Raw genomic sequence first — 17,764 nt, forward strand, 5'->3', positions numbered from 1 at the left:
GCTCCCTTTATACCACCAGGCTGTCGTACGTTTGTTTTCCACCTGACACCTCTTTACAATATACTTTTTTCAATCTGCTTGAAGGTTCATATCGTGGTGTATTGTACATTGTTGTTTCATCCATGGCAACAATAAGGAAGTAAATTTGCAAAGTGCAGTTTTGGCTCTGTATGGCACAAATTTTATGTATATCCTCGCATTGCTTTCTGGTAAAAACCACCTTTAGAGGCCATTTTTCCCCGCAAGCAGGGGTTGGCCTTTTTCGGGAACCGTGGTTGTTGTTGTTTTTTTTTGGTCCCCTTTTTGAAGCAATGTTTTATGGCCGGATGCCCTTCCTGACGCCAACCCTTTTTGCCGCCTTTAACGACAAGCAGGGAATTACCAGTGAACTGGTACTCAATTAGCCGACCTCGGAAGGATGACAGGCTGAGTCAACCCCCCTGGTGTTTAATTCAGCGATCGACCGGGATTCGAACCCAGGATCCTAGGTCTATCCTAAGCTGGCACCCTAGCCGCTAGCCCAACACCAGGGATTTCTGGTAGATACGAATAAATGTTATTTTCCTTTTTAATTAAAAAGATCAGATTTGACTGAATTTAGTTGGCACTCGCCCTGCCACTCTGTCGTAAATTGACCAAGAACAATAATATATACAGCAATGGTTGAAAAGGAATGCATATTCACACCAACAACAAACACTATTAATATTTGGAAATCTATACTTCTTCTCCAAGATAATGTATTGCAGGTATAAGTATGTATTTCAGAAGATGGCACAAGGTAATTGGAGGACAGGTAAAATTAATTTGGCCTATCATGCCTGCTCCGTAGCCACACATCCTTACACTCCCACGTGCGGCAGGCATTGTACTAATTACACAGCTAGCCAGCCCCAAGCAGAGAATTTGACTCGCATACAAACACACAATGTGGCCTACTTTCTCAAAAAATAACATGGGCACCTAAATGCAATAAATTATCTTTTCTACCCCCGTTAATCCACCCTAAACCCACCTCCTTCAAATTCCGATTTCTTTCCTGAAAGTCCTTGTCCTGTCCCGTGTCCTTGTCGTGTCCATTTTGGTGTCCCCTCTCTCTCCCCCTCTTGTCTCCTGCTCCCTTTATTATATGTCGATGTGTTAGTTCTTATACGAGCGTCGACTGAGTATAGAAAAAAAAAATGCAAACAGGGCAGCTTTACAGACGCCAGTACTTAGTTGAATAAATCTGACCCCATCAGGGATCGATCCCAGGAGAAGACATCTCATAGACGAGCATATCATCAACTGAAATAACCTGTCACCTGTTCCCTACACACTTACCTGTCCATATGCTTTGAACGAATCACTCCCAGCATCACCTTACAATATCAGCACTCACCTCTTCTCAGAAGATGAACCAACAACAGCTTTATTTTGTCGTCGATTTATCCTCACTGTTTGAAATGCAAAATTGTTCTGATATTATAGAGAGCGTAATTAAATAAAACCATCGAAAAATCATTGAAGGTTACAGCAATAGGAGGGGAGTCTAAACAATCACAAAGATTTGCGAACGTTTTTTTTTTGTTTTTTTTTTCAATATATAACAACATATAATTAGTAAGGAAATATAAGAATTGTTATAGTCAGTTATGGAAATAAATGGATCGTTGCACATGGAGTCCCAAATGCTCTGGTGCTTTCTGTTTGTATGTGAATTGAATTCCGAGGATTCAAGTGAATGTGCATTTACATTATTTGTGGTGCAGCCAAGCAAATAGAACAATATTAATGAAATTGCTGTTTAGAAACTTTGGAACAAAAAATCAAGAAACGTTTTGTCATAAAAGTGCATGCATGCACTGCATTACTTAGCGGTTGACCCTCACTGAAGCTAAAAGTTGATTTAAACACGTCTGCTTCATGGCTCTTCAGAAGAAAAGGAAGGACCAGGTCTTGTGTATATTGTACTTATGACTTATTAATAAACACCCTTCTCAATAAATTATTTCCCCAAATTTGAAATTTAACTTTTCCCCCCAACATTTTCCCAACTTCATGGAACTTGTACATGTATTACATAAATAACAAGAAAAAGAGCAATCAGAGATTGCAAACCCTCACCAGGATGTATTTTCAGTGTTTTTTAAGGCTTTTGTGTTAAAAAAAAAAATGGCGGCCGAACCACGTGACCGATGCATCATTATTATTTTTTCCAAACTAATTTATTCCTAGATTATGCTCAAGAAATTTCATCTTCATCGGATGAAGTTTTGTACTTGTCGAATTATGACGTCATAATGGAGGCACCTATGACATCATTAACATATTTTATTCCCCATGGAGAATTCTTTACAACGAGCCATGTCTCAATTTTTTTCTATTCAGCACTTTCGGAGATATAGAGGTGCAAAGTTTTTCTGTTTTTCCAAGATGGCGGCCGAACCACGTGACCGATGACATCATCATTTTTTTTTTCTCCACCACTTTATGCCAACATGGCGCTCAAGAAATTTCATCTTAATTGAATGAAGTATTGTACTTGTCGAATTATGACGTCATAATGGAGGCACCTATGACATCATCATTAACATATTTTATTTCACATGGAGAGTTCTTTACAATGAGGCATGTCTCCGAGATATAGAGGTGCAAAGTTTTTCGATTTTTCCAAGATGGCGGCCGAACCACGTGACCTATGACGTCATAATTATCATTAAAAAAATTCAACAGGTGGAGTTGCACCTATGGTGCAAATTTCCCGTCAATCGGACCAACAGTTACAGAGAAAGTCATATTTATTCTGTGCGGACAAACAGACAAACAGACAAACAAACGGACTCAAATACAATACCCTCTCCTCTGGCGAGGGTAACAATACTATTATGAGACATAATTGTAATTTTATATGAATTACAAGTACACAAGCTTGTAATTTTTACCTCCTATTGGGGATTTTTTTTACCTGCGCCACCAAAGGAGGATGAAGGTTATATTTTCACCCCTGTCTGTCTGTTTCTCTGTCTGTCTGTGAACAAGATATCTCAAAAAGTTGTGGACGGATTCGGACGAAATTTGGCAGAGAAGTGGCGTATGTGACACCGACGAAATGATTACATTTTGGTGAAGATGCGGATATCCGGCTAGTAGAATTTTTAAGTGATTCTTCACCATTGGAAAATAGGGCCAAAACTGACATATAGCACGATATCTCAAAAAGTTATGGACGTATTTTGATGAAACTTGGTGGGCCGGTTGGGTGTGTGACAAGACTGAATCGATTCGATTTTGATGAAGATCTAAATATGGATTCGGATATGAGAATTATTTAATTTTTAAGTGATTCTTCACCATTGAGAGATCGGGGGGGGGGGGGGGCGAGGGGGGGGGAAGCGATATATAACATATTAATTAAAAAAGTTATGGACAAGTTATGACTAAACTTAGGGGACGAGTTGGTGAGGTGACAAGAACAAGCTGATTAGATTTTGGTTCAGGTCCGAATCCAGACCCGGCCTACAACTGGGATACAGAACATGAACTGTTCAGCCTGGCGGAGGTATGCTCTCTGCAGAGACTAGTTTTTAATGAGCTTGTGACCCCAGAATCATGAGCCACGTGTTTATATGGGAGTGCCAAGCAAGCCAAGCCCACCTGCACTTTTCCACATTTAAACCGTGTTTTCAGCTTTTCCTGTCTGCCAGATCTGCGACATGTCCTTTTTCGACTTATCCAGTCCGTTGCCTTGTCATATACACAAGTTCCGACTTATGTTGCTTGTCAGTCCATTATTTGCCCAATTCTCCACTCCTTACCTGGCAGTCCCCTCTGCTCTATTGTTCATGTGTCGCCTCTGAACCTTCTGTCGTCAATTCTTCCAGCAACTTTGATTATTGTAAAATGAAATAAAATGATATGAGTGAAGTTAATTCAACAAGCTGCATGAATGAGGTACTCACAATAGTTCAATTCAAGCCAAAAAAGTATAATGAGGAATTTGCTAGCAGCTGGTGAGGTCCGTCTCAAGTGCACATTCCCATTCCGTACCTTCACTCCAAGAGGATGGAGAAAAAAGCTAAATGTCGTAACACTGTCTCTAGTGAAAAGGCCAAGGTCTCCAATCCCTCCTTTCCTTACCCACCCTTTCCCATATACACTGCCTTCAGAAAGTACTTACACCCCTCGACTCTTTTCACATTTTGTTGCGTTACAGCCTGAATTTAAAATGGATTCAACTGAGATTTTTGTCACTGATATTGAGATTATTATGATATTGAGATCATATGATATACGATATTATATTGAGATTGAGATTTTTGTTTTTTTGATACAGTGCCCGGGCCATGCTCCTTTTGATACATAAGGGTTGGCGAGTTTCGTGTCAGCCATTTGAGGTGGGGTGTAGAGGGTATATTGGCAATTCCTTTTCTGCATTTCTTGCTCGGCTTGGAGTGTGTGGGATAGAAAGAGGGGGATGTGTGACAAAGTGGCCCAGGTTGCCTTGAAAGGCCCATTTTGGATATGGAGGAAGCTTATGGAGGCACGTCGAATGGTATAGGTTGAGGTTGTGGGTGGTGGTTCATTTCAGCCTAAAGGGGTAGTGACTGAGCACGGAAGAGAAATGGAGATGTGTGAATGGTGTGTGTGTGTGTGTGTGTGTGTGTGTGTGTGTGTGTGTGTGTGTGTGTGTGTGTGTGTGTGTGTGTGTGTGTGTGTGTGTTTGTATTTTGCAGGAGTGAAAAACTTATCCAATCTGCTGTCACTATATATATGTATTATATATCAGGGTGTTTCAAAAAGATTGATACAACTTTGACTTCCTGCCATTTATTTGTTTTTTTGACCTATACCATTTTCCTTTATAGGGTTTGGTGGTATTTGTTCCCTGGGATTTCTCACTCTGTAGCTCAACTATGCCATTGACAGTGGAACAGTATACAAAAGTGGTGGCTCTGTGGTATGAGACGAAATCAATAACCACAACAACATTTTCTGGGGGGCAGAACCACCTGAGGAGATCACTGAGAGGTACCTGAAAGGGCCTAAGGTCACATGCTTCTGCACCTTCAATGCCAGCTGTGGAATGCTCGGGCCTTACTGGTTTGAGAATGACAACAGCAGGATGGTGATGATCAACAGTGAGCGCTACCGGGCCATGTTCCAGAAGTTCATAATGATCTAGCCCAAAAGGTCACCCCAAACCAGCTCAGCATGACCTGGTTTATGCAGGATGGTGCACCCCTGCATGCAGCTAGCTGGTGACACCATCACTTTCCTGCAGCAGCTTTTCAGAAACCGCCTCGTTGAGCTGGGTACCGCTCTGTCTACGTCAACCGCCCTGCCACACTGGATGATCTGAAGCAGGAGGTGTCAGACTACCTCCAGGTAGTGCCACATGAGACCTACAGGAAAGTTGGACAGAACTTTGGAGTCAGGATCAATGCCTGTCTGAACCGTGGCAGGGGCACACATCGAGAACGTCAATTACAAGGATTTTGCATAAATGCCAATTTCAGACCTTGGGCTCTCACTAACTCCAGCAGTGACACTGAAATAGCAATCAGTGATAGAAAATACCATGTCTTAAGCTTTCATAGGAGGTTTCTGTCATAAGAGGTTTCTGTTTCTTTGTAATTTAACGTTTAAAGTCGTATCACTCTTTTTGAAACACCCTGTATCTGTGTGTATACCATATATAAAAAAAAATTATATATATATATATATAATATATATATATTGTTGTGGATATGAGAATGGTGGTTTTTTTATTGTGTTTTTTTATTGTATAGTACATTGTAAAAATATCGCCCTCCTTCCTCCAGTTGTGTATAAAGGTCAAAGTGCGTCCCGTAATTAGGTCATAAACAATCACGGTTAGCCAATCATAGATTTCCTCCTTGTTGGTAGTTATTTCCCTATTCTGTGTATTAGGCTAAGGATTTGTCTTCCATTAATTAATACTCCATTGCACCAAATTCAGACAAGGTAGATTCCCTGCACATTCCCCTTTCCTCAATTGCCAACTGCATTGAGCGGTTCGCTGAATTCTGCTGCAGCTGTGGGTTGTTGTTTTCGCTCCAAGACTCCATGAGCCACGAGGTCGTCTCGGAGCCAAAGGTGGGAGGAGTCGGCCCAGCGCCAGGGACAAGGCGTGGTCTAACCAACGCCCCCTATAAGGGCGGGGTCGGTGAGCCCTCGTGACCAATCAGGGCCGAAGCGAGCTCACCGATGGGCGTGTCCTAGCGGCCGGCGGCTGGATCACCAGGGGGCGATATAAAGTGCGTGCGCATGCGTCAGGACGGTGGTTAGTAGTGGTTGTCGGTGGCTGAAAGTACAGTTGTTGCTGAAGGAGGAAGGGTTGATGAAGAAAGAGAGTGGCGTTGGAGGAGGACGAGTTGAGTGTGGCGTTAAGTGGCATTAAAGTGGAGCTGAAGAGCCCGGAGTCCAGCACGAAGTGCCCATCCGCTCGCGGTGAACAATACGCGCCGCTGCACACCAAGGCTTTCCCGCCAAGAACGCGAGTCGACTCCTGGAGCGGGACCTCGACGCCTGCAGTGGCCAGGGCCTTCCCATTCCTCCTTCCAGCCAATCCACTCTGCAATTCCCCGTGTGAGTCCGTCTTTTGTTTGTTCTGTCCAGGGTATAAGTTAAGCCTGTGTAGATAAGCGAGAATTTTCACTGTGTCTTTCTGGTCCGTCCCTCTTTCTGTCTTTATTTTGTTATCCTTCCTTCTTCCTTGGTTTCTTTGGTCCTGTAAATAGTAATCAATAATAATCGTATTTCAAACCTTTTTTTGCCTTCGTCTTCCTCTTCTTCACATCCGTGTCGTCGTTGTCTTTTCCCTCATTGAATATCTGCGGCACGATTTGGCCAACGTTTCAGAATCGGGTCTAGTCATTGTTAATGGTTCGGGCCGCGGCACCATCCGCTCGGCAAATTAACATCTGATCCGCGGTCCGTAACAATATATATATAATATAATATATATATTAGGGTGGTCCACAGATATATGTAATATTTAATACTATTAAAAATCCATGCTCCACAAGGCTGCCCTTGTTTCTGTAATTTATAAAGATCATATGAACCAAATATGACGTCCATTGGAACTTATTTAGAGGTTGCTCAAAAAATAACATTTTTAATTTATCCTGTTTTTTTCAATGGTAGAAACTCACAGCTCTTCCACAGTTTGGTTGCTGGGCAAGTCTGAAAAGGAAATAATATGTGGGGGACTACCAACCAAAGGACACACATTGCAGAAAATGGTGTACCATCACATACAAGAACACCATACAGTTCATGAAAGTGCCAAACCTAGTGTACAAGCTGTGGGTGCATACTGGGAGAAAGCACGAATTCCAGTGCAAAGAGTAGATTCCTGTGAGCGCCAACTTTTGAAGTTGTATGATACCTACAAACTGGTAAAGAAAAATAGAACCAAGACAATCGAAAACTATAGAGTGAAGGAGCAGATGTTCAAAGATGATCTTCAATCCCTCTTCGACATCTCACCAAATGATGCGCTTGAGAAAATGACGAATGAAGAAGACAAAGCATTCCTCATCATGCAGCGTGAGGATCCCTCAAGTTCACGTATGGGATCTGTGGACAACACTCTGGCAGTGAAGGAGAACAGAAAGCGTATCAGGCTTGAGAATGAAGATAAAAGAAAGAAGAAACATGCTGCTGAGACTCCAACAGCAATGCAATCTGTTCCATCAACATCGGCTGTGGTTGATGATGATGATGAGTCTGAGATTGAAAGCTCCGATTCAGGGGACAATGAATTCAAACTCCAAAGTCCATCTTCTGCCAAACAGGCGAAAAAGGCTCCCATCAAGGTGATCACTCCAGCAATAGTGGCAACTCTGGACAGAGTAAATCTCTCAGATCGGCGTGCTATGTTTGTGGCCAGTGCTTTTGCACAATCTCTTGGTCATACCATTGAAGACAAGTGCAAGCCAACAATAACAAATAATTTGAGTAATTGAAAATAGATAATTATCTATGAATTGATGTATGATGCTAAAAATTCTGTATCTTATTATTCATTAAAATTTGTCAACATTTTGAGCAACCTCTAACTATTGTCCAATCAGGCTCAACGTTTCACCACAAACTACTTTCTTCAATAGGAATAGAGGCAGGCTTGTGGAGAAATGACAATACAATCTTCAAATTTTTGGACCACCCTAATATATATATATATATATATATATATATATATATATATATATATATATATATATATATATATATATATATATATATATATATATATATATATATATATATATTGTTGCGGATCTCTACGTCGGCCTCTTTTCCCCTTATCGAGGGGGGATTAATCCCCTCGTCTATGACTGACCTGACGTGAGTCCTGAAGCTGCACAGCTCCCTCCGGAGAGGCAGGGGCGCAACCCCGTTCGCGACCGCGGACAGATGTTAATTGCCAAGCGGTTTAGCAACTGCGGCACGAACCATTAGCAGAGACTAACCCAATCCTGAACGTTGGCCAAAATCGCGCCACAGGTTTTCAATGGGGAAATCACAAAGACGACCGGACGAGCATGAAGAAGAAGAACGAAGGTAGGAAAGACAAATATAATTTATTACCAATATTTACACAATCAAAAGAAACCAAGGAGAAGGAAGGATAATAAAATAAAGACAGAAAGAATGGAAGGACCAGAAGACACAGTGCAAATACTAGCTTATACTATACAATCTTACTTAACCCCAGGACAACATAAAAGATGGACGACGAGCAGACTTACACGGGGGGATGATGGCAGGAACGACTGGCAGGAGGTGGATGGCTGGACGGATGAGGTGGGATCTCAGGGCGGGAAGGATGCGGGTCCGGTTGGTGTGTGCTCGAGGTGAGCAGCTGCCGTTAAAGCTCAAAGCTGCGGTCGTTCAAGCTGCGATGGTTCAAGCTCCGGTGGTTCAAGCTGCTGTGGTTCAAGCTGCTGTGGTTCAAGCTGCTGTGGTTCAAGCTCATGCATGCTTCTCCTTCCTCCACTCGTCTCTCCTCAGGTGGGGTGCATCGCGTGCTCTCCAAGGACTCATCTCTCGTGGGGGCGTCTCGCCGCGGGTTATATAGGCCACACCCTCGAACCTTCGCGAACCTCCCCGATCGTTCTCTCTCCACCCTCTCAAGCCAAACCCCTCGTGCTTGGTTGGTCGGCAAGGGCTCTCCTGGCTCCACCCTCCGATGACGAGGTGGAGACACGCCTTTCTTCTCCGAGGTACAGCACATGGCAATGGCGGCAAATGCAGAAAACCGCCCAATGCAGTTGGCAATCGAGGCTTTGGGCTATGGAAGGGAACTATCTTATGTCATCTGATGCAATGCAGTGTCAACTAGTGGGAACAGAGCCTTATACTACATAGAATAAGGAGATAACTATTTAGAAGGATATATGATTTGCTACGTGCATGTATATGGAGTAACTAGGAGGACGACCTTTGACCTTTACACTACGGAGGGTGATATTTACAACAAGATTCATGACACTTACAACAATTTAAAAAACACAGGATTCTCAATTCCGCAACAATATATATATATATATATATATATATATATATATATATATATATATATATATATATCATTTTTGGTATATAAAGTCTGTATACATTTTATTGAGACTAACTGTATATTTATATTATATACTGTCCTTATATACTGCATTGAAAAAATAAGTACGACAGGATGGTATAGAGGTGGTACAATTAACCTTTGAACTGTTTTATCTGGTTTTGACTCCTGACCCAACTACTGTATAAACTGTTGTTTTTAGCTCAAAGTGTAATCACTATTTGATACTTTTCAGGCAGAGCATTGCATCACAAAGTGTTCCCTGGCTCAAATGGACATTAAGCAGGGTATCCAATCTGCTGTCACTATTTGGTGGATGTTTACGATGCAATGTTGTCTTTCGCAAGGAGTTGACAAACTATTGTGGCAACCTGTACAAATACCAAATTCCTACCACTTTCAGTGGAAGGTCAGCATCAACCAATCTGTTCATGAAAGGCTTTGACCAAAATCTTTCTCTGGCTGACCCCATAAAAAGGTGAGATTAATGATGGCCTTTAAACAAGTTATGATATTAGCAAAAGTATATTAAAAAAATAAAAACAACGTTGTCTTGTCTTTGACTGTTGTTAGCAACTTAGTAAACTCTCTTTAGTAGGACATTTCAAACTTTTGGAAATGTGAATAACAATGAATGCCCTGATACTGGACCTTTTGTGACGAAACAAACAACACACTGACAAAGTGAAGAGCCATGTCAGGAAGGAGATCTTTGACAAATGTCCATTACTGTTAGCTGTGGAAAAAAAAACAAAAAAAAAAAACATTTCACCAATGTCTGAGTCTCTGTGAAAAATAGAAAATTAACTTTCATCAAGACACTGCATGGCCGAGAAAATTTCTGTCCAAGCAAATGAGGAAGTCTTACCTTGTAGCATGGTATGTGATTTCAGCGAAAATACAATTCCGTAAGTTTCTGAATTAAGGTAATTTTTTTGCTGTCATGTAATTTTTCAGCATTCCCGAAACAATGCCATTTTCCAAGGTACGAAAACAATAGCTCAGATGAGCTGTCTAGTCTGGGTTAGATTCCCAACTTGACAAGAAACTGTACTTTAATGAGAAGAGGCACATCGACGAGTGTGCTGTCCCAAAGAGCGGACATTAAGCCAAATGTTTTGCTCGCATTCACCTGTGGATGCTGAGGTTTATATCGTACCTTTTTAAAATGGTAGATCATTGTGTGCCCATCCTCTCGCTATAATCTAACTTATTTTGCCCTCATCTACACGGTTATAGTATCAGAGGCTTAGCCACACAAACCCCCCACCCCCGACCCCACACGCACACACAAATGATACCAAAAATAAGCCAAGTGCTGCACACGTTTAAAACGTTCTGCAGTTGACAAAACAGAAAAAGCACATTCTTGAAGTAACAGACTGGGCGGTGTAATGCTCTGGTCATGCAATGACCAAACTCAGTGGTGTAATGGTTAGAGCAACCACTCCGAATATGGGAGGGCGGCGGTTCAAACCCCGGCCCAGTCATAGCAAAGACTTTTAAAATGGTGCATGCTGCTTATTTGCTTAAAGTTCAGCAATTTAAAAATACTTAAAACTCCGGACAATCCCCATAGGATGGTATTCATGGGTAGTTGGAAATACCTCCTTAGGAAATTTTCCGCTGAGTGCGGTGAGAAAAGTAGCACCACTTTTGTGATGTTTCTGGTACCTACAGTACCCCCAGGAAGTGACAGCACTTCCCCCATACTCGGTAGCTGTATTTGGTGTTTGTCGTGTGTCGTGTGTCGTGTGTCGTGTGTCGTGTGTCGTGTGTATGCTCCACTGGAAGCCTTAGATCACGTAAAAAAAATTAGAAAATGAAAAAATACATTATAAGCAGTTGATCTGAGTTTGCACAACATTCCGGTAATCAGAGAATGTAATGAGACTCTTCATAATGACTAGGAGACCCAAGTCATGTCAAGAAAATTTCCCCAAACAGTGACTTCAATCTCAGTGTCTTCAACAATAGAACTAACGAAAGGAGGGTCTACAATATCTGACCTAAAAGTCATCAAGTTGTAAGAATTCCTCACACTTGTCTAATTTGCATAATCACAAATATTATCAAGTCACAGTATAAATCGTCACGGAATAGTCTCATTGCTTTGTAAGAGAGTTCATCTCCCAGAAGAAGAAGGAACAGACTTCCAGTCAGGAATGGTATTCAGCTGTTGGAGCACCTCAATGAGGACAATTTCAACTGTCAGACCTTTCCCCAAATCAACCATGTAGAATGTCATCGAGATTGGAAGACTACAGTCAACGCCAACTGCAAGCTTCGCAAATTCACCTCAAGAGGGAAGAGAATACTGAGAGATGGTTGATGGAATTCCAAGTGTGGCAAGATTGTTCAGACAGTCATTGGAATGTCATAGTGGGGCGGCTTAGCCCAAATATTCAAAAGAATTGTGCATTTTGTGATACAAGCACCAAATTTGGCACAAATGTACATTAATATGTTGCGAACATTTTCAGATATTGGGCCACTTGAAATTCCGTAATTTTTTTTTTCAAATTTTTTCAAATTTCGTAATTTCAAATTTTTCGGGTGACACCGTCACAATTTCGGTCTTCGAGGCCGGCCGATAGGCAAAGTGTGACCGGAAGGGACGAGGTTCTCCTGACCACGTGGCCCTCGATCTGGGAAGCGAGAGGCGTTCCATTAGTGGACGCGCCCCTCACGCCCGACTTTCGGGCGGCCCCGGCAGGCCGTTTGTTTTGACGTTCCGTGACAGGCCCCGCACCCCCACCTCCGGGCCGACCGGAAGCTTGTGCTGAGTACATCATACCTGAACAACTCAGTGAGGCAGAACACAGCAGTGCACACCAGGGTGACCCCTTCAGTGCATAAACCAATTAACCTGTCCACTGCAGGGCATATAGAAATGAAGTTATTTTCTGCATATAATAATATTATAAGTTCAGTTCTATATAACAATTTCTGTTATCACCACTACCACTACAACTACCACTACTACAAGCTTTGTCTGGAATTTTGTGGACTAACAGACAAACAGACATACAGACAAGCTGGGATCAAAACATTACCTCCTTCCACCATTGAGTGTAGAGGTAAACATCATGGAAATTATATCATGCCCTAGATTTAATTCATGCTTACCCGTGTATTTGCTTCACTGGTTCACAAGGTCTTTTGCATACATGTAATTCAGACTCTCGTCTTCATTGCTGACCACACAATGTTCGCAACATATTAATGTACATTTGTGCCAAATTTGGTGCTTGTATCACAAAATGCACAATTCTTTTGAATATTTGGGCTAAGCCGCCCCACTATATCGGCCGGCCTCGAAGACCGAAATTGTGACGGTGTCACCCGAAAAATTTGAAATTACGAAATTTGAAAAAATTTGAAAAAAAAAATTACGGAATTTCAAGTGGCCCAATATCTGAAAATGTTCGCAACATATTAATGTACATTTGTGCCAAATTTGGTGCTTGTATCACAAAATGCACAACAGGTTTGCTATGCTGCTACACTATCAGTCAAATACCAGGACAGAAAATTTTATTCCATGGACGACAATGAAAGAGCAGTTGCACAGAAGCCTTTGATCATTACTGGCAATTTGCAGCATTTGCATGGCTTGGGGCAAGTAATACAAGGAGCAGATACTCTAGGTCCCCGGCCTTTAGCATGGTATGAGAAATACATCTGTGCAATATGAAAGCTACATATTGAATGTTTTTGGAATATCACGTACACAAGCCAAGTTACCGAGATGGTTGCTGATTGCCATGGCAACATAATTCAGCCAGTCACCGCAGTGATCTAATGAGGCTGAGATAATGTCATGAGAAATAGATATCTGCAATATGAATGCTAAATGTTCAACTGTTTTTGAAACATTGTGTACACAAACGTACATGGATGGATGATCAGTCGGACGGATGGAGGTCATTTTAATGTCCCCTATCTCTGACCTTGTTGGAGAGGTGGGAGACAACAAGTATCTTTCAGCCTCATAACATGGAAACATTTTTTGTGGAGAGGCAAGTGCAGTTAGGTAGGTACACCTTGATCAAGTCGGATGGCAGGATGTGTGGGATATGTTAAACGCCATTTGGAAGCTTAAAAACTTTGTTGTTCTCATCCTCTTCCCTTTACAAGGGGGAGGTCCAATGGCACCAAGCGTCTTCCCTGCCATACTCCTCCACTCCCCTCTGACCTCTGACCTCAGCCAACTCTCTCCACTCTGCAACCACCCTAGACGTACTGATATCCCCCTTCAAACAATCCTCCCATCTCAACCGCGATCTACCTCTTTTCCTGCTATCTCGTCCCCTCACCCTATCCCCTCTCTTTGCTATTCTCTCTTCCCCCATCCGCACCTAATGTCCAGCCCATCTCAGCCGGCATTTCACCAATCTCCCTATCAAGCTCATCTGCACACAAATCTCCTCCCTCATTTCACCCATTCTTTTTTCTTTTTTATCTTGAAGGCTCCAGTCACGGACTATATAGTCCTCATCATGGCCAGGTCTAAATAAAAGAGCTGAATTGATAGAAAAGTGAAGAAAGATAGAATAGTCTAAGAGTTTTTGAGGAAGTAAAAAATCCGATTTTTGAAAAGGGGAAGGGAATAGGTGTTTGGAAATACATGAGAAGGTAAAGAGTTCCAGAGTTTGGCAGTGGAGTGGAAGAAACAAACATCATAACAGCCCACCCTTGAGTTGCCAATGGCCACACAATAATCATGAGATGTAGCGGCTTGTCGAGTATTCCGTTGTCTCGCTAATGGTGGAGGTACACAAGCAGTAATTAATTGGGAGCAGAAACCGAAGTAATATCTGTAGATAAGAGAAGAGAGCCAACTTTGCAGCATAATTTGAGTGGGTCGAGTTTTGAGGTCAGATTGGGAGAGTTGATAAGTCGGATTACTTTGTGGATTCAATTCTGTCCATTAAGTATGTGGAACTAGAACCTCCCCAGATGTGAGAGCAGTACTCTATACAAGGACGAATCAATCCTTTATATAGTTGAAGCAACTGCTGAGAGGCGAATAATCTTCGACATCTGAACAGGACTCCTAGTTTCTTCGAGGCAGACTTAGCTATGTATGTAATCCGTAGATTCCAGGATAAATTTGATGTTAGGGTAATACCTAGTAGGTTTATTGAATCACAAGGTGTAATTGTGGAGCTTTCAAAGGAGATTCGAGAGTTGAGAGGAGTTTTAGAGAGAGATGGGAAGAAATTTAGTTTTAGAAGCATTAAACCTAACCTGATTACATTTGGTCCCACAGGGAAATCTTGTCCAAATCCAAATTAAAAGAGGTGAATAGGATGAAACGAGATGTAGATTGAGTGAGGGAAGATGGAGCAGATGGGAAAACCATGGAGGAATGTAATCTCAGGTCATCAGCATACGAGTGCATTTGGTTATTTGTAGAAGAAAGAAGGTCATTGATAAAAAGAAAGAATAGTGGTAGAGACAGGACAGAACACTGAGGGACACCGCTGTTGATAGGGAAGGAGGGAGATGTTGAACCATCAACAGTTATGGAGATAGAGTGGTCGGCGAGAAAGCTTTATATGAGAGAGCAGAGTGAAGGAGGAAAGCCGAAAGAGGGAAGCTTGGATATCAGACCCGATGCCAAACACATTCAAAGGCTTTTGAGATATCAAGGCGTACAACAAAGGATTTCCCAAAGTCTCTCAGAGAAGAGGTCCAGACATTTATAATGTAACAAAGGATATCACCGGTAGATATCTTGCCTTGCGAAAGCCATATTGATGGTCAGATAGAATACTGTGAGATTCAAGATGCTTGAGGAAACGGGAATTGAGAAGACATGCAAATAGTTAGGAAATAGTAGAGGTCAGAGCAATAGAATGGTAGTTGGAAGGGTTTTAACGATCACCCTTCTTTAAAATAGGCTGCACTAAGGTATGTTTCCAGGAAAGAGGAAAAGTTTGTGTTTTCAAACAAAAATGAAACAAACAAGCAAGCACGGGTGCAAGTTCTGAAACGCACTCCTTCAAGACACAAGGACGAATGCAGTCTTGTCCGTATGCCTTGCTTGTGTCCAGAGAGAGGAGTACTTTTTTGACTGCATGAAAAGAGATTGTAGGGAGGGGCATAGGATTGGTAAGGGGAGCATCAGAGGGAGATGGAATGTTAAAGCCATCCAGAGTGGAATTAGAGGGGAAAAGAGAACCAAAAATAGTTGCTTTACCAGATGGAGAAACAGCGATAGGATCATTGGAACAGAACAGTGAAGGAAAGTTAGAGGCTGTAGAGCAACAGAAGTTATTGGAGATACTTTTAGCTAAGGACCAGAAACATCTATTAATGGAAGAAGATGAGAGGTTGTCACATTTCCTTTGGATGAAGGAATGCTTCGCCTCATGAATAACATGTTTCCAATGATTTCTCGCAGATATGAAAGCTGAATGTGAGTCAGAGGAAGAAGAGTTTTTCCATGTCCGATATGCAGCATCTCTTGCACGAATGGCCACAGAGCAGGAATTATTGAACCAAGAGTTGGTAGGAGAGATAGACTTGAAAGATAAGGGGATATAAGCCTCCATTCTTGCAACAATAACTTCAGCTATACGTTCAGCAGAGATAGAGGCATCAGCCGAGGAGGGGCATTCTCCTTCTATCCACCCTCTTCACTTCTGCAATCCGCCTGACCCAGTTGTTCTCACAAACCTGCAACCTCTGTTGTTGTCTCCATCAGTGCCACAATCTCCAGACCGTAAAGATAGGCCAGCGTTACACAAGACATCAGAACCGTTCCTTTCAATCTCCTTCATAGCTTCCTTCTGCCATTACACCCTCCTCCATGCATTCGTACCCATCTGAATCCTCCGCCCCCCTGCCTCTGACTTACCGTCACTGTTCTACCCAGATACTCAAACGTATATCCTTGTCTGATCGACTTCCCCTCTAACCTGATATGAATTTCTGCCCAACCCCAAAAAATGATTTTTTAAAATTATTTGAAAGTAATGAGTGCACCATGTGAGTAATTATGGAGAATCCTACTTCCAACCCATTAAAACTGGTAGCAGGCATTTGAATAAAGGTCCAAACTGTGACCATATATGTAAGATGTTAAATGACTGCACAATTGAGGCTTATCGTGTATTGCCAATTCAGTCATTTGTGTCCTATGGCTTTTGCGAGAGTAATGTAAAACCACATGGTGTTTGTAATGTAAAAACCAAACTATTACCCTTCCATCCATACAATAGTGTGAACTGTACAAATATTTCATCAAACAAATGGTTCATTGTCTTATTGCAATAGTTATTGTACAAAGGAATATGCAACAGTGCAAGATACAGCTAAGCCAGGTGCAATAAAGAGTAAGATAATTAAAAACGAACATTGTATAATCCAACGTATTGTGCTTCTTGAAGTAAACGATCATGTGCATTGGTCAATGATAGCATCAATTGCAGTATGACTGAATGTCTACTAGTCCATACAAGGTCTGCATGATGTTCAAGGTGTCCTTCAATTTCCTGGTCAATTATATCATCTTAAATAAGGTACAATCGATTAGTGGTGGTGGTGGAGGCCCTTGTTCAGGGAGCTCACAAGTCATTAACGTTTCCGTGGCTCCAATCATGAACGAACCACCACTCCATCACAGGATGCAGAAATTTCTGCTGAGCAGCCACGGGAATCAAGCTCACACAGATGAGGACAATGCAACAAGGCTTTGCAAAACCCATCGCCAAGTCGCTCTTGATAACCAAAGGAAATGAAGAGTGAAACATTTCTTTCCTTATTCCAGGAATGAATGCCTCAAACTACCTGGTGTCATATGATCTGATATTTGCTTCTCAAACTTCACAAAGTTTCCTGTCCTCATGACTCAGGGCACCTTTGACTTGCATCTTGTATAGATTCACTCCCGGCCAGCCCATTCCTCCGATATCTATTAGTAGCATGTGCTCTCATCATTTTACCTCTCTAATGCTCTGTGTTATTAGGAGTGACAGATCACTCAAATGTGGCGCATTCACCTTGCGGAGTTTGAGTTCAATTCCCAACAGAATATAATTCAACCACAAACTGTGCTCACCTGTGGGAGTTAAAGATCCCCATGGTAACTTACAAAAGAGTACTCCATTGTGCGTCAATATCCTTGCTATATGGCTGTCCAGTAATTCTTCCGTTAAGACA

The 17,764-nt window shown here is 42.0% G+C and overlaps 1 protein-coding gene across 7 annotated transcripts in view; it reads right to left on the bottom strand.

Annotated features, from left to right (window-relative positions):
* LOC137435593 (homeobox protein Meis1) overlaps positions 1 to 17,764 on the bottom strand; it is a 437,249-nt gene that overhangs the window by 373,781 nt on the left and 45,704 nt on the right. The gene's annotated exons all lie outside the window — the stretch shown is intronic.

The sequence above is a fragment of the Myxine glutinosa genome, chromosome 1 (assembly GCF_964187855.1).
Source record: "Myxine glutinosa chromosome 1, kmMyxGlut1.1, whole genome shotgun sequence".
In the NCBI taxonomy this organism is placed as follows: Eukaryota; Metazoa; Chordata; class Myxini; order Myxiniformes; family Myxinidae; genus Myxine; species Myxine glutinosa.